Source organism: Vitis vinifera, chromosome 9 (assembly GCF_030704535.1).
Source record: "Vitis vinifera cultivar Pinot Noir 40024 chromosome 9, ASM3070453v1".
NCBI lineage: Eukaryota > Viridiplantae > Streptophyta > Magnoliopsida > Vitales > Vitaceae > Vitis > Vitis vinifera.
The window spans coordinates 16,800,710-16,822,066 of record NC_081813.1 but is presented as its reverse complement, the minus strand read 5'-3'; the positions used below and the strand labels follow the sequence as shown (position 1 = coordinate 16,822,066).

Sequence of the window (21,357 nt, the reverse complement as noted above, 5' to 3'; positions counted from 1 at the left end):
TGCTTGTAAGTTTCCATTAAGAGAAACGAAAGCTTGCTCGCAGACAACTTTTGTATAGTTTTGAAAGAAGTAAAATTCAGGGCTTTTGCTCTGCCTTACCTACTTGTTTTGATTGTATATATTTATTAAAATTTTTCTTACTAGCCAAACAAGCTCTGAGGAAGTTTCCTCAGAGAATGAGTGGCTAGGCTTTTAGTTCCTTGGAGCTAAGGTTGCCGGGAAAGGTTCCAACTGCAAGAATTGGTAGTTTTATTGTTTCAGCCATTAACGAAGAGAAAGTGTGACCCATTAATGATTTCTATGTTTTTAGTTAACTAAAAACACCTTCAATTCACCTGAGCCAACACTTGGTAAGGCAAGTGATCTCAGTCCATGGAGATGCACTAGTTTACCTCTTGCGAGCTTTTGGGAGGTGACTTGAAGGTAGGATTTTCTAGAATTTCCAACACTTGGTAATCTTTTGGACTCCAAAGAGACATCCATTAGTTATCTCTTGCGAGCTTGAGAAGGGAAGTCCAAGGTTAATGATCACCTTGAATGGCAAATGCTAGGTGAGAGGCACGAGCCATTGCAAGTTGCATCAGTGAGAGGGAATTAGTGCTGAAATCCATTAAAGGGAAGCAGCTGTACAGCACTGGTTAGAGAATTGACTCTATGTTAATTCTCTAATGCGACAAAATGAACCAAGTGACCGGAGCTCTGTTTTTGCATAAGGAACCTCCCCTATGAACCTAAACTTCCAAGGAATGTTTTTCTTCATAAGTAATTTTCATTACTTTCTTTTTAGTTAGCTTAAAACAAAACCTTTTTTTTTTTTACAAAGTTTGTGTTTCCTTTCTTAAGCTAACCTTGAAATGAAAAAGCACCAATTTAACTATGAATTGGTATCAGTTGTGAGTTGAAAACCCTTCCCTGTGAACGATCCTAGAGCCACTATGCTATACTAGCCAAAGCTAACCCAATGCATGGTGATATAGGCTATAAATTTTGTTGATTACTCCCTCAATCAAGGAACACTAGCTGGACATGAATCAGCTGAGACACCAATTGGGAAACACGAATCAAATGGCGCCGCTGCCGGGGAAGGTGCCAACTTCACAGTGATATTATTTCAGCATACTTGTGGTTTTCATCACAAGTTTGGTGAATTTTCTTTCATTTTACTAACTCTTTTAATTGTTTCTTTTACTTGTTCATATTCTAACATAGCTTTTAATTTAGTTTTAGTTAATCTAAGTTTTTTTAGTAGTCTTGTTTTTTTTTTTTTGTGTTCCTCTGTTTTTGTTTTTTTTTCTTTGTTACAGTTGATACTAGTTGTGTATGCCAAATTGGATACGAGATAGTGGAGGAAGGCTTGTTAAACATGAAACACCTCATAACAAGGAATTGGAGTTGGGCTTGAACATCATGGAAACTACACCTAAAGATCAGCATAGTCACCATGGTCATCAGGACAATCCCAATGAATTTAGATCAATGAGGGACCACATGCATCCACCTCGTATGAGTGCACCATCATGTATAGTGCCCCCTACAAAGCAACTAGTGATCAGACCCTATATTGTTCCACTTCTACCAACTTTTCATGGAATGGAAAGTGAGAATTCCTATGCACATATCAAGGAATTTGAAGATGTTTGTAATACATTCCGAGAGGGAGAAGCTTCAATCGACTTGATGAGGCTTAAGCTATTTCCTTTTACTTTAAAGGATAAGGCCAAGATTTGGCTTAATTCTTTAAGGCCAAGGAGTATCTATACTTGGACTGATTTACAAGCTGAATTCCTCAAGAAGTTTTTTCCTACTCACAGAACAAATGGCTTGAAAAGGCAAATTTCAAACTTCTCATCTAAAGAGAATGAGAAATTCTATGAGTGTTGGGAAAGATACATGGAAGCTATTAATGCTTGTCCTCACCATGGTTTTGATACATGGCTGTTGGTGAGTTATTTCTATGATGGGATGTCTTCCTCAATGAAGCAACTCCTCGAAACAATGTGTAGAGGGGATTTCATGAGTAAGAATCCTGAGGAAGCCATAGATTTCTTGAGTTATGTAGCTGAAGTCTCAAGGGGATGGGATGAACCGAACAGAGTAGAAGTGGGAAAGATGAAGTCTCAACCAAATGCTTTTCACGCTAAGGCTGGGATGTACACCTTGAATGAAGATGTTGATATGAAAGCAAAATTTGCAGCTATGGCAAGGAGATTGGAAGAGCTAGAACTGAAAAAGATGCATGAAATGCAAGCTGTTTCTGAAACACCAATGCAAGTAAAGCCATGTTCTATTTGTCAATCGTATGAACACTTGGTGGAGGAGTGCCTTACAATTCCAGTTGCTAGAGAAATGTTTGGAGATCAAGCAAATGTCATTGGACAATTCAAGCCCAACAACAATGCTTCATATGGCAATACTTACAACTCAAGTTGGAGGAATCATCCAAATTTTTCATGGAAGCCAAGAGCACCTCAGTACCAACAGCCGGCTCAACCATCTCAACAAGCTTCAAGTCTTGAACAAACAATAGTGAATCTTAGCAAGGTTGTGGGAGATTTTGTTGGAGACCAAAAATCCATCAATGCTCAACTCAGTTAAAGAATTGACAGTGTAGAGAATACTTTGAATAAAATGATGGATGGGATGCAAAATGACTTATCTCAGAAGATAGATAATCTCCAATACTCAATCTCAAGGCTCACTAATTTGAACACAGTGCAAGAGAAGGGTAGATTTCCTTCTCAACCTCACCAAAACCCCAAGGGTATCCATGAAGTGGAAACTCATGAGGGAGAATCTTTACAGGTGAGAGATGTTAAAGCCTTGATCACTCTAAGGAGTGGTAAAAAGGTTGAGTCACCAACACCCAAGCCACATGTTCAAGAGAAAGAAGAAGAAGAGACAAAGAAGAGGGAAGAAATGAAAGGAAAGAAGAAAGATATTAGTGAAGGGAAAGAGGACCATGATTCAACAATGAATGCAAATCCGGAGAAAGGGCTTATTAAGAAAGAACTGATGAAGAAACACACATCTCCACCTTTTCCTCAAGCTTTACATGGGAAAAAGGGGATAAAAAATGCATCAGAAATCCTTGAGTATTGAGGTAAGTGAAGGTCAATATTCCATTGCTGGATATGATTAAGCAAGTTCCAACATATGCAAAATTCCTAAAGGACCTTTGCACTATAAAAAGAGGGTTGAATGTGAATAAGAAAGCCTTCTTGTCTGAGCAAGTAAGTGCCATCATACAATGCAAGTCTCCTTTGAAGTACAAAGATCCGGGATGTCCTACCATTTCAGTCATGATTGGAGGAAAGGTAGTGGAAAAAGCTTTGTTAGACTTGGAAGCAAGTGTGAATTTGCTACCATACGCTATCTACAAGCAATTGGGACTTGGTGAATTGAAGCCAACATCAATCACTTTATCTTTAGCTGATAGATCAGTGAAAATTCCAAGGGGGATAATTGAGGATGTTTTAGTTCAAGTTGATAATTTCTACTATCCAGTAGATTTTGTTGTTCTTGATATTGATCCTTTTGTTAAGGAAGCTAATTATGTTCCTATCATCCTTGGAAGGTCATTTCTTGCTACTTCAAATGCAATCATAAATTGTAGGAATGGACTTATCCAACTCACTTTTGGCAACATGACACTTGAGCTTAATATCTTTTATATGTCTAAGAAGCTAATCACTCCAGAAGAAGAAGAAGGTCCAGAAGAGGTATGCATTATTGACACCCTAGTGGAGAAGCATTGCAATCAGAATATGCAAGACAAGTTGAATGAAAGTCTTGAGGATCTGGAAGAAGGGTTGGCTGAACCCACTGATGTGCTTGCTACTCTACAAGGTTGGAGGAGGAAGGAAGAGATTCTACCTTTATTCAATAAAGAGGAGGCACAAGAAGATGATAAAGAAGAGATCCTAAAGCTCAATTTGAAACCTCTGCCCATGGAGTTGAAATATACGTACTTGGAAGAAAATAACCAATGCCCTGTTGTTATATCTTCATCTCTTACTACTCATCAGGAGATTTCTTTACTTGAAGTTCTCAAGAGGTGTAAGAAAGCAATAGGATGGCAAATATCTGACTTGAAATGAATCGGTCCTTTGGTTCGTATACATCACATATATATGGAGGAAGAAGCTAAACCAATTCGTCAACCTCAAAGAAGATTGAATCCTCATTTATAAGAAGTAGTGCGAGCTGAGGTGCTGAAGTTACTTCAAGCAGGTATTATTTATCCCATATCTGACAGCCCTTGGGTGAGTCCTACTCAAGTGGTACCAAAGAAGTTAGGGATTACTGTGGTTCAGAATGAAAAAGGAAAAGAAATTGCTACACGCCTCACTTCAAGTTGGAGGGTGTGTATTGACTGTAGGAAATTGAATGCTGTGACAAGAAAAGATCATTTTCCACTCCCGTTTATTGATCAAGTGCTGGAGAGAGTCTCTGGTCATCCTTTCTATTGTTTCTTGGACGGATACTCAGGGTATTTCCAAATTGAAATTGATGTTGAAGATCAGGAGAAGACCACTTTCAGATGTCCATTTGGAACATACGCTTAGAGAAGAATGTCTTTTAGTTTATGCAATGCACCCGCAACATTCCAAAGATGTATGCTTAGTATCTTCAGTGATATGGTGGAGCGAATTATGGAGGTTTTCGTGGATGATATCACCATATATGGAGGTACATTTGAATAATGCTTACTTAATTTGGAAGCGGTTCTTAACAGATGCATTGAGAAAGACTTGGTGCTCAATTGGGAGAAATGCCACTTTATGGTACATTAAGGAATTGTCCTTGGCCATATCATCTCCGAGAAAGGCATTGAAGTTGATAAAGCAAAGGTGGAACTTATTGTCAAATTGCCATCCCCAACCACTGTAAAAGGAGTAAGGCAATTCCTTGGCCATGCAGGGTTCTACAGGAGATTTATACAAGACTTCTCTAAGCTTTCAAAGCCTCTTTCTGAACTTTTAGCTAAGGATGCTAAGTTTATATGAGATGAAAGATGTCAAAAGAGTTTTGATCAATTGAAGTAATTTTTGACAACCGCTCCAATAGTGAGGGCCCCTAATTGGCAACTACCCTTCGAAGTAATGTGTGATGCCAGTGACTTTGCTATAGGAGTTGTACTTGGCCAAAGAGAAGATGGGAAGCCCTATGTGATCTACTATGCAAGAAAAACATTGAACAAAGCTCAAAGGAACTACACAACTACAGAGAAAGAATTGTTAGCAGTGGTGTTTGCCTTAGACAAGTTTCATGATTATTTGGTAGGGTCTTTCATCATTGTTTTCACTGACCATTCAGCCTTGAAGTATTTATTGACAAAGCAAGATGCAAAAGCAAGGTTGATTAGATGGATTTTTTTGTTACAAGAGTTCGATCTCCAAATCAAAGACAAGAAAGGAGTGGAGAATGTGGTAGTTGACCACCTTTCAAGGTTGGCTATAGCGCACAATTCCCATGTCTTACCTATTAATGATGACTTTCTTGAGGAATCACTCATGTTGCTAGAGAAAGCTCCTTGGTATGCTCGTATTGCTAACTATTTGGTTACTGGTGAAGTTCCAAGTCAGTGGAAAACACAAGACAGGAAGCACTTCTTTGCAAAGATTCATGCTTATTATTGGGAAGAGTCTTTTCTTTTCAAGTATTGTGCAGATCAGATCATAAGGAAGTGTGTTCCTAAAGAAGAGCAACAAGGGATCCTCAGCCATTGCCATGAGAATGCATGTGGAGGCCACTTTGCCTCTCAGAAAATAACCATGAAGGTCTTGCAATCAGGGTTTACTTGGCCATTACTTTTCAAAGATTCCCATATCATGTGTAGGAGTTGTGATAAATGCCAAAGACTCGGAAAGCTTACAAAAAGAAATCAAATGCCCATGAACCCCATCCTTATAGTTGATCTTTTTTATGTTTGGAGTATTGACTTCATGGAACCTTTCCCAATGTCTTTTAGTAATTCTTATATATTGGTAGGGGTGGACTATGTTTCTAAATGGGTTGAGGCAATCCCCTGTAAACACAATGATCATAGGGTGGTTCTCAAATTTCTTAAGGAGAACATCTTCTCAAGATTTGGGGTGCCCAAGGCCATAATCAGTGATGGAGGTACTCATTTTTGCAACAAATCGTTTGAAACCCTATTAGCCAAGTATGGAGTGAAGCATAAGGTAGCTACACCTTATCACCCTCAAACTTCCGGGCAAGTGGAGCTAGCAAATAGGGAAATCAAGAACATATTGATGAAAGTGGTGATTACAAGTAGAAAAGATTGGTCTATTAAGCTTCATGATTCATTATAAGCATATAAAACAACTTATAAGACTATTCTTGGCATGTCTCCCTATCGTCTAGTCTATGGCAAAGCATGCCATCTCCCTATGGAAGTTGAATATAAGGCTTGGTGGGCAATCAAGAGGTTGAACATGGACTTGATCAGAGCTGGGGCAAAGAGGTGCTTAGACCTTAATGAGATGGAGAAATTAAGAAATGTTGCTTACATCAATTCCGAAGTTGCTAAACAGAAGATGAAGAGGTGGCATGATCAACTAATCTCCAACAAAGAATTCCGGAAAGGGCAAAGAGTCTTACTCTACGACTCAAGGCTCTATATCTTTCCTGGGAAGCTCAAGTCAAGGTGGATAGGTCCTTTCATTATTCACCAAGTGCATCTCAATGGAGTGGTGGAATTACTGAATTCCAATGGCACAAACATCTTTAAGGTCAATGGTCATCGTCTCAAGCCATTCATTGAGCCATTCAAGCAAGAAGAGGAGGAAATCAACCTCCTTGAGCCATAAAAAGCCTGATCAGAGAAGGGTTAGATGGACTTGGTTTCACCAAAGTCCATACTTTTGTTTAAATATGTTAATTTATAAGCTTTGTAAATTGTTTTGATTTTAATTTTGGTCTTAAATTGCGTTAATTGTATGTAACTTAATCTTTTTGAATGATCAAAATCAGGAGGAATTGCAAGGAAATTGAAAGAAGGAAGCTAAGAATCAAAAGGAGCTCAAACACAAGAAGAAAGCTTAGGCTGCGAAATTTCGCAACCTAAAGTACGCCGCTGCGAAAATCCCCTCTCGTTGAGAAAAAATTTCGCAGCCCTAAGGAGCCACTACGAAAATCCCTCTCCTCGTTGCGAAAACCGATTTCCACTGTGAAACCATTTTGTAGCCGCCTTGCGCCCTTTGCTAAAATTTTCGCAGCTGCGAAGAAGCCCCTTGGCACACAAGTGCCATTTCGCAGCCAAGTACACCCGTTTCGCAGCTACGAAATTTCCACGCTTGGAGATCCACCGTTTCGCAGCCTATGCGCCATTTCGAAGGGTGTTTCACAGCTGCGAAACCACCCTTTGGCACATGAGTGCCACTTCGCAGCGCTGTACGCCCGTTTCGCAGCTGCAAAATGAGCTGTGAAATCGATGTCAAAATTCCTCTCATTGCGAAATCTCTTAGCCATTGCGAAATCCAAGCCTCCTCGCTACGAAAATTCCCCTCTGTTGTGAAAAGGAACAGTGACCCTTGGTGTCCCTTTTAAACGGTATAAATTCCATTTTTCCTATTTTAAATCATCATTTGAACTTCAAAAAGGTGCCAAGAGGAGCCAAGCTAGAGCACTCTCCCGTCTGCCTCCTCTGCCTGAGCATGCCGCACGCATCTTCGGCCGTTTTCGTTGATACCGCCATGGCCAGAACATGAGGAGCAAAGTCTTCGTCCCCATCGACTCGCCTGAGAATCCTAAGAGACGTGCTTGTCAAGGATTCCACCTCTGAGCCGCCGTGGCCTCGCCTCGTCCCACCTCCGGTCAAGGACGTACCTACCAGTCCTCTGGCCAGGCGCTATAATATAAGGAGATCACTTACCATTGCTGGTGCGAGCTCTTCCAAAGGCCAAAAATCAGGTACCGGTCCCCCAAAGAAGAAAGCAAAGGTTTCTGAGCCAATTGATTTGACAAAGTCATCTGACAGAGTCATCTTCAGAGCCTGAATCAAAGCCTATGCCATCTCCATTGCCTGCCAAAAAGTCTCCATTACTTGCCAAGAAGCCTCAGCCATCTCAGACACCAGCAAAAGAATCTCAAATTCTCTCAGGCATGACTCCTGAGGTAGCTATCAGACGCCCCATGGTTACACAGCCACCAATTGAAGGAAATTTGGATTGCAGAGCAAGGCCATTCCACTCCGAGCTCTGTTTCGACATAGCTAATTTCAGAATTCAGCCTGAGCTCAGGGAGTCCTTTCGTCTGCTACAGAGGTATCATATAGAGCATTTGCTGACTCCCAGTGATTTTTTCTATCCCCGTGTGGCATTGGACTTCTATCAGTCCATGACCACAAACCAGATCCGTGATCCTACAATCATCCATTTTACCATAGATGGACGACATGGAATTTTGGGAGCTCGACATATAGCAGAGGCACTCCATATCTCCTTTGAGCCAGCACGTCCAGAGGATTTTCGAGCTTGGACTCACCTTTCATAGAGTGACATCGTTCATACTCTGTCCAGAGGGGCATCCTCGCGCCATTACATCCTGAGAAAGGAGTTTCCCCCCAGCATGTTCTTCATTGATGCACTCCTCCGCCATAACATTTTCCCACTTCAGCATTGGGTGCAGAGGAGAGGAGTGTTCTGGAGACATTGTATAGGATCTCCGAGGGATACTTCTTTGGCCCTCACCATCTCATTATGGCTGCTTTTCTATACTTTGAAGAGAAGGTGCATCGAAAAAAGCTACTCCAAGTGAATGCCATTCCACTCCTCTTCCCCAGACTATTATGCCAGATATTGGAGCACCTGGGATACCCAGCAGAGCCTCAGCATGAGCGTAGACATATTTGTCGAGAGATTTTCACTCTCGACAAATGGACCAGTATGACTGCTTATGGTGGTGCAGACCAGGGAGCACCAACTGAACCAGAGCATCTAGAGTAGCCAGAGGAGCTAGTTGACATACTTGCTGACACTCAGCCACCTGCCCTTACAGTGGCCTTTAGTGATCCTATACCAGAGGTTCCACCCTCTGCTCCTCAGGCCACACCACAGCCTCCCCCTGTTACTCCACTTACATCAAAGCCATCTCCTTCAGCTGAGCCAAGGATAGCTATACCCATTATCGAGTATAGAGGCCTATGCCACACTTTCCAAGCATTGGCCACTTCTCAGAGCATCCTCACTCAGCAGATCACAGCCCTTCGTGCTCATCAGGAGCATATTGTTGCCACTCAGGCCCAACACACTGCCATTCTGAGGCAGATTCAGCATCATCTCGGCATTATATTAGCTCCTGAGCATGCCATTACCAGCCCACCAGAGCCATCATAGGCCCCTCCTTTCGTTGATCAGCCTATGCCTCCTGAGCAGCCTCCTACAGGAGAGGCGGAGACAACTTAGCCATTATCTCCACAGCATCCTCCAGCCACCATCTGATCATTTTCATATTTCCTTTATATTTCTTTTATGCATTTCGTTTATGTACTTCCTTTATGAAATCCCATGCTTTTGATATTGTATATTGGGATTACTTGTATTACTTGTTTTTCATTTTGTATTCACATGAATTAAAGTAATACAAATCTATCACTTTTTTTTTATCACTCTTAGCATTATTTTATTCTTATTTCCTCTACTCATATCTTTTATTCTTTTTTAAACATGTGGTTTCTACAATCAATATTCGAAATTGATATCACTTAGGAGGTACCACTTCCTCCCTATAATCTCAATCGCTCATGCCACATTGAGGACAATGCTCAGCTTGGTTGAGGGGAGAGTTGAGGAATGAAGTTTTTTGTTATTTATGCTAAGTTATTTTGGTAATTTAGTTGATTTTTGTTTAATTTTAAATTTTTTTAAAGTTTTCTATTCTACTCTCCATGGTTACTGAGGAAAAATTTTCAAATTGAAATGGGAGAAATTGAATTTTTGTATTTCACTTGACTTAGATTTTGTATTATGCTTACTAAAGTTGATGAATCGTTGAAACTTCTATTGAATTCAACCTTATGTCTTCCACTTTAAGCTATTCACACACTGTGCACAATAGGTTCCGATTATAAGATGAAAAACTATTTCCCTCTTGGCTTAGGAAAATTTTAGACTTGGTACCTTTGACCTCATTTAATAGTGTTAGGACACCTTATAAAAGGCCAATGAGCCTTTGAAAAAAAAAAATGTTTGCTTGCCTTGAAACCCGAGCAAGGTTTGAGGGGTATATAGTGAAAATCTTTAAAACCTGGTGCCCTAAGCCTTCATTAGTTGGGAGTCACCGACCTCAATGCTCGTTACAAGGGTGAATAGGTGGAGTTTAACATACTATAGGTGCTTGGGTATTAAAATGCATTCTCAAAAGTCCGGGGTAAAATCCGAGGAGTTAGTGGTTGAAAGATCCTTAAAGCTTGATGCCCTAAACCTTAATTGGTTGGGAGTCATCGATGGACCCCATTTACATGGACAAGTTAGAAAAGAATACCTTTAAGCCTTGTACTCCTACAATAAAAGAAAAGGTTGTGAAACAAAAGGGTGCGTTCTTAACCTATTGAATTTGGTCAGGTTGCTAAGTGTTGAAAAGAACTAGGTTTGGGGGAGAAATTAGTTTAGCATACTATATTCGGAAACTATCAACTCACACTTAGATTTTTGTGGAAGAGTAAGGTTTGGTCCTTTGAAAGTGGAAATGATTTTAAAGCTTCAATTTGCATAATGCCTTTTCTTTATCAATTGTGTTTAGCAAAGTATTTGATAACTCTTGTTGAAATTTGAGTTTATATTTCTTTAATGTTCCATGTGAGAGTTTGATCATCATGCCACTTAAATTTTTTTTTTTTTTAGAAGTGATAACCATGATCTTGTAAAGTATATTACTTTTTAGTACTTTTTCTCTCCTTTATTACTAAGGGACTAGCAATATGTCGGTTGGGGGGAGTGATTACTGTAGGACCTTAGGTGATACCAACTCTCCTAAAAGCAATTGCTTGAAGGAAAGGCGCATACCCTAGCCTTATAGTGCATTCACCCAAGCGCCCACGGGCGAACACAAGGGGAGTTGATGGACGCGGCCAACCCTCCGATCTGCTAACAATCTCCCTCCCAGCGACACCCCTAAGGTTCGAACCCGTGACCTCGGCTCTGATACCACTTGTAGGACCTCAGGCGCTACCAACTCTCCTAAAAGCAATTGCTTGTAGGAAAGGCGCATACCCTAGCCTTATAATGCATTCACCCAAGCATCCACGTGCAAGCACAAGGGGAGTTGATGGACGCGGCCAACCCTCCGACCTGCCAACAATTATTTCTCAAAAAGTGCTATTTGATAGCTTTTAATTAACTCTTTTAAACACTTTTGATTAGTAGTTATCACCTTTTAACCCAATTAACATATTAAGGACCTTTGCAATCATTTCTAATCAAATTGTGTAAGTTTTGGTGTTTTTGTTAGTAATTTGATCACCAAAGCAATCCAAGATTGAGGAGAGTTCTTTGGAATCCATGGAAAAGCAATGGAAAGCTCAGAAACATTAAGAACCAAAGCTTTGAAGCTTTAAAGTCCTTTGCCATAAGCAAATCCGGAATGCAAGGAGGGGAAGCAAAGAGAAATTTGTCATGAAGCATTCCAGATGATAGTCATTGTCAGCCACTTTTGGAGCACTTTGTGGAGTTCAATTTATGCATACTATATGTCATTTCTAAGCTCAGGAAGTTAGCAATCCAATGCTTCAAATGGTATGCGATTCAGAGTTGAAATGAAGGAGTTACAACCATTGGAATCCGATCACTCCAAGCTGAAGGCAAATTTCGCACGGCTACGAAATCAGCCTTGGGTTGCGAAATGGTGTCCTTTTTGCTGCGAAATTTCACAGCCCTCTTGCACGACTGCGAAATTCTCCTGAAGCTTCCCGATATCTGTGACCGACATTTTTTGAGATATTTTACTTTAGATATTTGATGTCTAAATCCCCAAATTGTCCTTGTAATCCACCTATCATAGGATTCCTTAGTCTTTAAGCAAGAACAAAGGAGAAGTAACCCCATATTTAATGCTTGTAAATTTCTATTAAGAGAAACGAAAGCTTGCTAACAGACAATTTTTGTATAGTTTTGAAAGAAGTAAAATTCAGAGCTTTTGCTATGCCTTGCCTACTTGTTTTGATTGTATATATTTATTTAATTTTTCTTACTAGCCAAACAAGCTCTGAGGAAGTTTCCTCAGAGAATGAGTGGCTAGGCTTTTAGTTCCTTGGAGCTAAGGTTGCCGAGAAAGATTCCAACTGCAAGAATTGGTAGTTTTGTTGTTTCAGCCATTAACGAAGAGAAAGTGTGACCCATTAATGATTTCTATGTTTTTAGTTAACTTAAAACACCTTCAATTCACTTGAGCCAACACTTGGTAAGGCAAGTGATCTCCGTCCATGGAGATGCACTAGTTTACCTCTTGTGAGCTTTTGGGAGGTGACTTGAAGGTAGGATTTTCTAGAATTGCCAACACTTGGGAAGCTTTTGGACTCCAAAGAGACATCCATTAGTCATCTCTTGCAAGCTTGAGAAGGGAAGTCCAAGGTTAATGATCACCTTGAATGGCAAATGCTAGGTGAGAGGCACGAGCCGTTGCAAGTTGCATTAGTGAGAGAGAATTAGTGTTGAAATCCATTAAAGGGAAGCAACTGTACAACACCGATTAGAGAATTGACTATATGTTAATTCTCTAATGCGAGGAAATGAACCAAGTGACCGGAGCTCTGTTTTTGCATAAGGAACCTCCCCTGTGAACTAAACCTCCAAGGAATGTTTTTATTCATAAGTAATTTTCATTACTTTCTTTTTAGTTAGCTTAAAACAAAACCTTTTTTTTTTTTTAAAGTTTGTGTTTCCTTTCTTAAGCTAACCTTGAAATGAAAAAACACCAATTTAACTATGAATTGGTATCAGTTGTGAGTTGAAAACCCTTCCCTGTGAACGATCCTAGAGCCACTATGCTATACTAACCAAAGCTATCCCAATGCATGGTGATATAGGTTATAAATTTTGTTGATTACTCCCTCAATCAAGGAACACTAGCTAGACATAAATCAGCTGAGACACCAATTGGGAAACACGAATCAATAATAGAATAACTAACCCGTGGTATCATATTGTGTAAAATTAAATAGGGCTTTAATATGAGAAGTAACATCAAAGTATTACATAAAATGCAAAACCTTACTAATTAATTGTTAAACTTTGTTTAGTTATTATTCTCTATTTCTAGTTTTTAAAACAAAGTGATTAATTGTTAAACTTTGTTTAGTTATTATTTGTTTAGTTATTAATTGTTAAACTAATATATAATAAAAATATTGGATTATTTAAATGTTCAAAAACTAAAACTTCATTCATTATTCATTTTAAATAAAATAATATCCACAATTAGTATTATTCAATTTTAATTAAAAAAAAAGGCAAAGATGTTAATATCGTTTTTCTTTCTAACAAATAATAAAATAGTATATTTTCTACTAAAACTATAAATTATGATTTTACTATAATACTACTATTTATGTTTTACCAAACAATGATTTACTTTTAAATTTATTTATAATTATAAAATTATTTTCATTTTCGATAAAACTTCAATTAAATTTAATTAATTAACATTATATAAATTGAATTTAAAATTCTTTTACAAAAACAAAACAATTTTCTTTAAAAAAAACAATTTATTCTAACAAGTCTTTTTATTTTTTATTTTTAAAATCCTTTTATAAAAACGACTTTCCAAATATCCTTATTTTTATCAAAACATTTTAAAAAAAATATTTGGCTCTTTAATTTAAAAACAATTTCTAAAAATAAGCATAAGAAATCATGGTCAAACAAGAAATTTTTTTTTAAAAAAAGAATATATTAAAGTACTTATTTGACTTGTATAAAAAATGAATATTAAGATTATTTTTATTTTATACTAATTTTTGTTTCACTAGAATAAAAAAACTGTTTCATAATCAAAAAAAAATTATTTATCTTTAACTCATATATAATAGTAAATTTAATTTTTATTTTTTAATAAGATTTAACTTTAATTTGATTTCATATTATTATAAATTAATTTATAAAATTTTTATAAAATAAAAGCAAGGCATTGTTTTTAAAAACAAAACAAATTCTTTCATCCAAACAAGTTTTTTGTTTTTTTTTTTATTTTAAGAAACTATTTTTTTAAAACATCTTGCCAAACATTCTTGTTTTTAAAAAAATTTTAAAAATAATTTTTTGTTCTCTATTTTAAAAACAATTTTTAAAAAAAACCACCACCAAACAAGCTCTTAGATTTTCAAAACTCAAAAACAAAAACAATACAAGATATAATACCAATATTGTCAGAACTTTGTTAAGAAAAGCGTGATATATATTTATATATCATCATAAAATAAATCTATGACTTAAATTGGGAAACAGATATTTACTTTCCAAAATAATTTTTAATTTTAAATAAAACCTAAAAAAAATCATGAATTTCTTTTTGCAAAATAGTGTTTTAGGAATAATTTTTTACTAAAAACCTTTTTAATCTTCTTAAATATGATTTTGCAAAATTATTCTCTTACTAAAGACAATTTACGAGAGTTATATGGAAAAAGACTTTTCAAAATATGACACCTGAAGAAGCTTGCAATGGACATAGTCCTGCAGTTGATCATTTCAGAATTTTTGGGAGTATTGCATTTGCCCATATATATTCCAGACTAGAAGAGAATGAAAGTAGATGACAAAGGTGAGAAGTGCATTTTTCTTGGAGTGTGTAGTGATCAATTAAAAGCCTATAAGTTGCACAATCCTATCACTAAAAAAATTATAATTAGTTGGGATGTCGTATTTGATGAAGAAACATTCCGGCCATGGAGCAACAATGAAATTGAAAAAGACTATATGAACTAAAACAAGAATCCAGAGCTTGGTATAATCGTATAGATGCATATTTCGTAAAGGAAGGTTTTCAATAATGTCCATATGGGTATACTCTTTATACAAAAATTGGAGGAAAGTTGCTTGTGATACGTCTATATGTAGATGATCTGATTTACATAGGAAACACATTTACCTCGAATTGGTGACAAAAAATCTATGTGGTTATTCTATGGTAAGAAGGAACTTCAAATAAATCCCTAAATTCGTGGATCCCAAAAATGTGTATAGTCATAAGAACGTTAAAATAACCTTAAAAAAGATGATGTTCAATGTTCAAATAACCTAGAAAAAAAATATACTCTTAATTTCAAACTTCCCAAGCTTTGGTAGTGGTGTCTTTAACAATTCTCCAAAATTAAATTTTATTCTTTAAACTATATTAAATACATCTACAAGATACTAATAGACAAAATGTGAAACTAATATTGGCTTAGTTTATTTAATTAATCCTCAAAAAGTGAATGAAATTAATCCAAACAAGTATTGAATATTTTTAAACTTATCTTGAAATGCATAAACTATGCATGATAGTTTTTTACAAAATTGTCATGAATTAAGTAATCCATATATAATAAAGCAAGAAACATTTTTCAACAAGCCATGAAAAGGAACAAAATAATTTAATTTCTAAAATTCAAAAAAAAGAAGATTAAAAAGAATAAAACATAATGAAAGAAGTAAAATTTCAATTCCATGGAAGAAAATCATTAATAATCTAAGATTCTCAAAGTAAAATTTTAATTCCATGGAAGAAAATCATTAATAATCTAAGATTCTCTTTCCATCTTACTTTGTTATTTCAACTAATAACCTAATATTCTATTTGAATCTTATTGAATCAAGTCCTATTTAATGCATCCTAATTTCTTTCACATAAATATTCAAACATATCATGTAACTATAAAATTCTTTAAAATTTTCATTTAATTTTTCAATCGCAATTTTCCTCTTTAGTGGGCCAATTTAAAAGTAAGGCCGAAAATTGGTCATATGATATTGATTGAGGAATTCAAATCAAATGATGATCAACAAAATCTTATCTTGTGATTTTTGAATATTTGGCGATCAACGATCATTGTGTACATGAGATTATGGAATAGAATTTTTTAACAAAGAAAGCACAATGATGAGTTCCTGTATAAAACATCAAGTCTTAATAATTTTGATTACAAAAAATTGAAGTACTATTTTTGGGTATAAAATAAACTTTACAGGAAAAGATTCAAACTAAAAAGTTATTTTTCCACTTAATATTTTTTTTTTTTTTTTGCCTTTTTGAACCGTGAAGCAAAATATATGGCAAAATGGTGGATGATAAATTATCACTTGTAGCTTCTAAATGAAAAATAATAATATATCACTTTAAGTTTATAAAAAATTGTACCAAAAAGTTAGCATGATGTCACAGGCATAAAGTTCCAACGTAGCAGCATGGTCTGTGTGGCAACCCCATGGGCAAGAATCGAAGGGGCTCAACCTGCACACCATGTGTTTTAATACCACTATGTTGATTGATTTCGTCCTACCATGGACTCATCATGAGAACAACTCTAGCTCCCGATCAGTTTGTATAGGAAATGGCCAAGCTCCTCTTCATCGTCAAGTCCTTGACTAGCGACAAGATCCCCAAACTTAACCGAGTCGGCCTGCCTAAACTTTGAAGTAGCATCCAACATCACATATATGCCCTTTCCCTGGAGCAATTCCCAATACATTTAGCTCAAACCAGCCAACATACTAATCTTGATCAATATTCTCGCTATGGTCAAGAACACCAAACAAATAGTTCATGACACTTTTCCCCACCCAGTCTCTTGTACGCCCTCATGCAAGGCTTCATGTCTTCACCAAATGATGCCCTCGAATGCTGCTGCTCTCCACAATCCATTAATCACCAAAGGTTCCTTGCTGAAACCCACTGGACCAAAGGGGACATCCATAGCTCAGACGCAACATCCACTTGCCGTGTTAACTCGGTAACACCTCAGAAGTGTGCACCCAAACACCAGCTTCCACCTTTAGTAAGCGACACCCGCATGCACTACTAGACAACCAATGACACCCCATGATCTAGATGTACCCATACTCTTTCACGGGTCCTCATAATTGCAACTTCGATTCATGCCATAGTGCCCTTCCTTGCATTGTTGCAATGTTAGGCTTCATAGACTACTTGCTTTGCCATCGGGAGAGATAATGCGTTGGGCATATATTGTCTGATTACTACTCAAAAAGTGTTATTTTGTACCTTGTAATTAACTCTTTTAAACACTTTTGAGTAGTATTTATTACCTTTTAACTCAATTAGCATATTAAGGACCTTTGCAATCGTTTCTAATCAAATTGAGTTAAGTTTTGGTGTTTTTGACAGTATTTTGATCACCAAAGCAATCCAAGATTGAGGAGAGTTCTATGGAATCCATGGCAAAGCAATTGGAAGCTCATTAACATGAAGAACCTAAGCTTTGAAGCTTTATAGTCCTTTACAAAAATCAAATCATGAATGCAAGGAGGGAAAGCAAAGAGAGAATCTAACATGAAGAATTCAAGAGGATAGCAACTGTTGGACACTTTTGAAGCACTTCTTGGAGTCCATTTCATGAATACTATATGTCGTTTTGAAGCTCGGGAAGTCATAAATCCAACACTTCAAACGGTACGTGAATTGGAGTTGAAATGAAGAAGTTATAGCCATTGGAAGCCAATCACACCAAGCTGAAGGCCAATTTCGCAGCTGCGAAATCAGCCTTTGGCTACGAAATCACAAGGTGATCGCTACGAAATGGAGGCCTTCAGCTTGCGAAATTTCGAAGCCCATCTTGCATGCCTGCGAAATCCTCCTAAGTGCTTCCAGATATTTGCGACCGACACTTTTAAGATTTTTTCTTCAGATATTTGTTGTTTAAATCCCCATTTTCTCCTTATAATCCACCAATAATAGGATTCCTTAGTTAATAAGTAAGAACAAAGGGTGAATAACCTCATATATATAGTTTGTAATTTTCTTCACATATATATCTCGGGATCTTGTTCTCAGTTACAACTTTTGTATAGTTTTGAAGGAAGTAATATACAAAGTTTTGCTCTGCCTTACCTACTCAATTTGATTGTATTTTTCTTACCAGCCAAACAAGCTCTGAGGATGTTTCCTCAGAGAATGAGTGGCTAGGCTTTTTGTCTCTTGGAGCTAAGGTAGCTAGGTAAGGTGTCGAGTGCAAGAATTGGTAGTTTTGTTGGTTCAGCTGTTAATGAAGAGAAAGTGTGACCCGTTATTGGTTTCTATGTTTTTAGTTAACTTAAAACGCCTTTAAATCACCTGGGCCAACACTTGGTAAGGCAAGTGATCTCTGTCCATTGAGATGCACTAGTTTACCTCTTGCGAGCCTTTGGGAGGTGACTTGAAGGTAGGATTTTCTAGAATTGCCAACACTTGGTAAGCTTTTGGACTTTAAGGAGACATCCATTAGTTATCTCTTGCGAGCTTGAGAAAGGAAATCCAAGGTTAATGATCACCTTGAATGGTAAATGCTAGGTGAGAGGCACAAGCCATTGCAAGATGAATCAGTGAGAGGGATTTAGTGTTTGAACCCATAAAAGAGAAGCATCTGTACCTGATTCGTTCCCAATTGGTGTCTCAGCTGATTCGTGTCCAGCTGGTGTTCCTTGATTGAGGGAGTAATCAACAAAATTTATAACCTATTACACCATGAACTAGGGTAGCAAAGACAAAGCTACTATAGCATAGTGGCTCTAGGATCGTTCACTGGGAAGGGTTTTCAATTCATAAATGATACCAATTCAAAGTGAATTGGTGCTTTTTCATTTCAAGGTTAGCTTAAGAAATAAAACACAAACTTTGATTGAAAAAGGTTTAGGTTTAAGCTAACGACAAAGGAAGTAATGGAAATTACTTATGAAAAAAAACATTCCTTGGAGGTTTAGGTTCACAGGGGAGGTTCCTCGTGCAAAAACAGAGCTCCGGTCATTTGGTTGATATCCTCGCATTAGAGAATTAACATATAGTCAATTCTCTAACCAGTGTTGTACAGATGCATCCTTTAAATGAATTCAAACACTAAATCCCTCTCACTGATGCATCCTGCAATGGCTCGTGCCTCTCACCTAGCATTTGCCATCCAAGATGATCCTTAACCTTGGATTACCCATCAAAAGCTCGCAAGAGATAACTAATGGATGTCTCCGTGGAGTCCAAAAGCTTACCAAGTGTTGGCTATTCTAGAAAATCCTACCTTCAAACCACCTCCCAAAAGCTCGCAAGAGATAAACTAGTGCATCTCCCTGGACAGAAATCACTTGCCTTACCAAGTGTTGGCTTAGGTGAATTGAAGGCGTTTTAAGTTAACTAAAAAGATAGAAATCATTAAAGGATCACACTTTCTCTTCATTAATGGCTGAAACCACAAAACTACTAATTCTTGCACTTGGAACCTTTCTCGGCAACCTTAACTCTAAGGAACTAAAAGTCCAGCCACTCATTCTCTGAGGAAACATCCTCAGAGCTTGTTTAGCTAGTAAGAAAATGCAATCAAAATGAGAAGGTAAAAGCAGAGCAAAGCTCTGTATTTTTCTTCCTTTGAAAATTATACAAAAGTTGCGTCCTCCCGGGAACAGGCTCCTGAGAGATATTTATATGAAAATTGCAATAATAATATATAAAAGGTTATTCATCATTTTTCCAAACTTAGTAACTAAGGAATCCTATAATTGGTGGGTTACAAGGAGAGTTTGGGGATTTAGACATCAAATATCTAAAGCAAAATATCTCAAAATGTCGGTCGCAAATATCGGGAAGTTTCAGGAGAACACCGCGGCACTGTGCAAAATGGCTGCGAAACTCTTCGGGTAAGCGCTATCAGATGATCCAGATATGTCTGACCAGGGAAGTTGAAATGCCCTCCTTTCCCATCCGGCATCAAACACCGGATGTGAAATATCCGGAGAAGGTGGAACGTCACTTGGCTAGAATTCCGGATGTGGGATATCTGGAGAAGATGGAAAGTCGCAAGGGGGACTGTCCGCATGTGCATTGATTACTACCAAAAAGTGCTATTTTGTAGACCTAATTATAATGGTTTTAAGCACCTTTGAGTAGTAATCATATTCATTTAACCCAATTAATTCATTAAGGTCCTTAGTAATTGGTTTTAACCATTTTGTGGCAAGTTTACATGTTTTTATCAGCTTATGAATCAATTCAAGCATGCCGAATGATGGAGGAGCTACTTGGACAAGTTATGGCAAAGCTTTTGGAAGCTCAAATTCATCAAGAACCAATCTTTGGAGCTCCATAGCCCTTTGCCAAAGTCGTTCAAAGTATGCAAGGAAAGAACAACGAAGAGAGGAAAAACAGAGTGAAGAAAACAGAGGACAGCAGCTGCAGTTTTCTTTCGCACTTTTAGAGCACTTCCCGAAGTCCATTTTCTACATTCTATATACCATTTCAAAGCTCAGGAAGTCAAGAATCCAATTCTTCAAACGGTATGCAATTTGGAATTGAAACGAAGACGTTAAAGCCATTTCAAGCCAATCACTCCAAGCTGAAGGAAGCATTTTGCAAAGTGTTGCGGAATCAGCCTTTTGTTGCGAGAATTTCGCAGCCTTTTTGTACAGTGTTGTGGATTTCCTCCTGAAGTTGCCCGATATATGCCGCAAGCTGGAAGCTGAGAACCTCAAGGTGGAAGCCAACTTCGCAGCCCTACGAGAATAGCTTATTGTTGCGAATTGATTTCGCAATCCTTTGTGTGCATCTGCGAAATCTCGTAGACCTCGTTTTCACCTGCGAAATGGTCCTTAATGCTTCCCGATATTTGTGCACCGACTCTTTTAGATCTTTTCTTCAGATATTTTTGTATAAATTTCCATTCTTCTCCTTGTAATCCACCAACCATAAGATTTCTTAGTTGGGAAGGTTGGAAAAACATCTCTATATATATTCCCTTGCATCCACTGTAAAATCATCATGTAATATAGATAGATATATCATATATAGAATCAACGAACAGAGCACTTGCTCTATTTTTCATATATATTCTTGTTTTCTCGTTAGTTTTCTTTCTAGCCAACCAAACTCTGAGGATTTTTCCTAAGAGGATGAGAGGCTAAGCTTTTTGTCTCTAGGAGTAAGGAAAGCCGGGTAAGTTTCCACATGCATAAATTGGAAGTTTTGTTGTTTTAGTTTTTAATGAAGAGAAAGTGTGACCCGTTAATGGTTTTTATTTTTTTAGTTAACTTAAAACGCCTTTAAATCACCTAGGCCAACACTTGGTAAGGCAAGTGATCTCCGTCCATGGAGATGCACTAGTTTACCCCTTGCGAGCCTCTGGGAGGTGACTTGAAGGTAGGATTTTCTAGAATTGCCAACACTTGGTAAGCTTTTGGA

The 21,357-nt window shown here is 37.4% G+C and overlaps 1 pseudogene; it reads left to right on the top strand.

Moving 5' to 3' along the window:
- Positions 1 to 3,039: 3,039 nt before the first annotated feature.
- LOC132254288 (uncharacterized) lies at positions 3,040 to 8,499 on the top strand (annotated as a pseudogene).
- Positions 8,500 to 21,357: the final 12,858 nt, after the last annotated feature.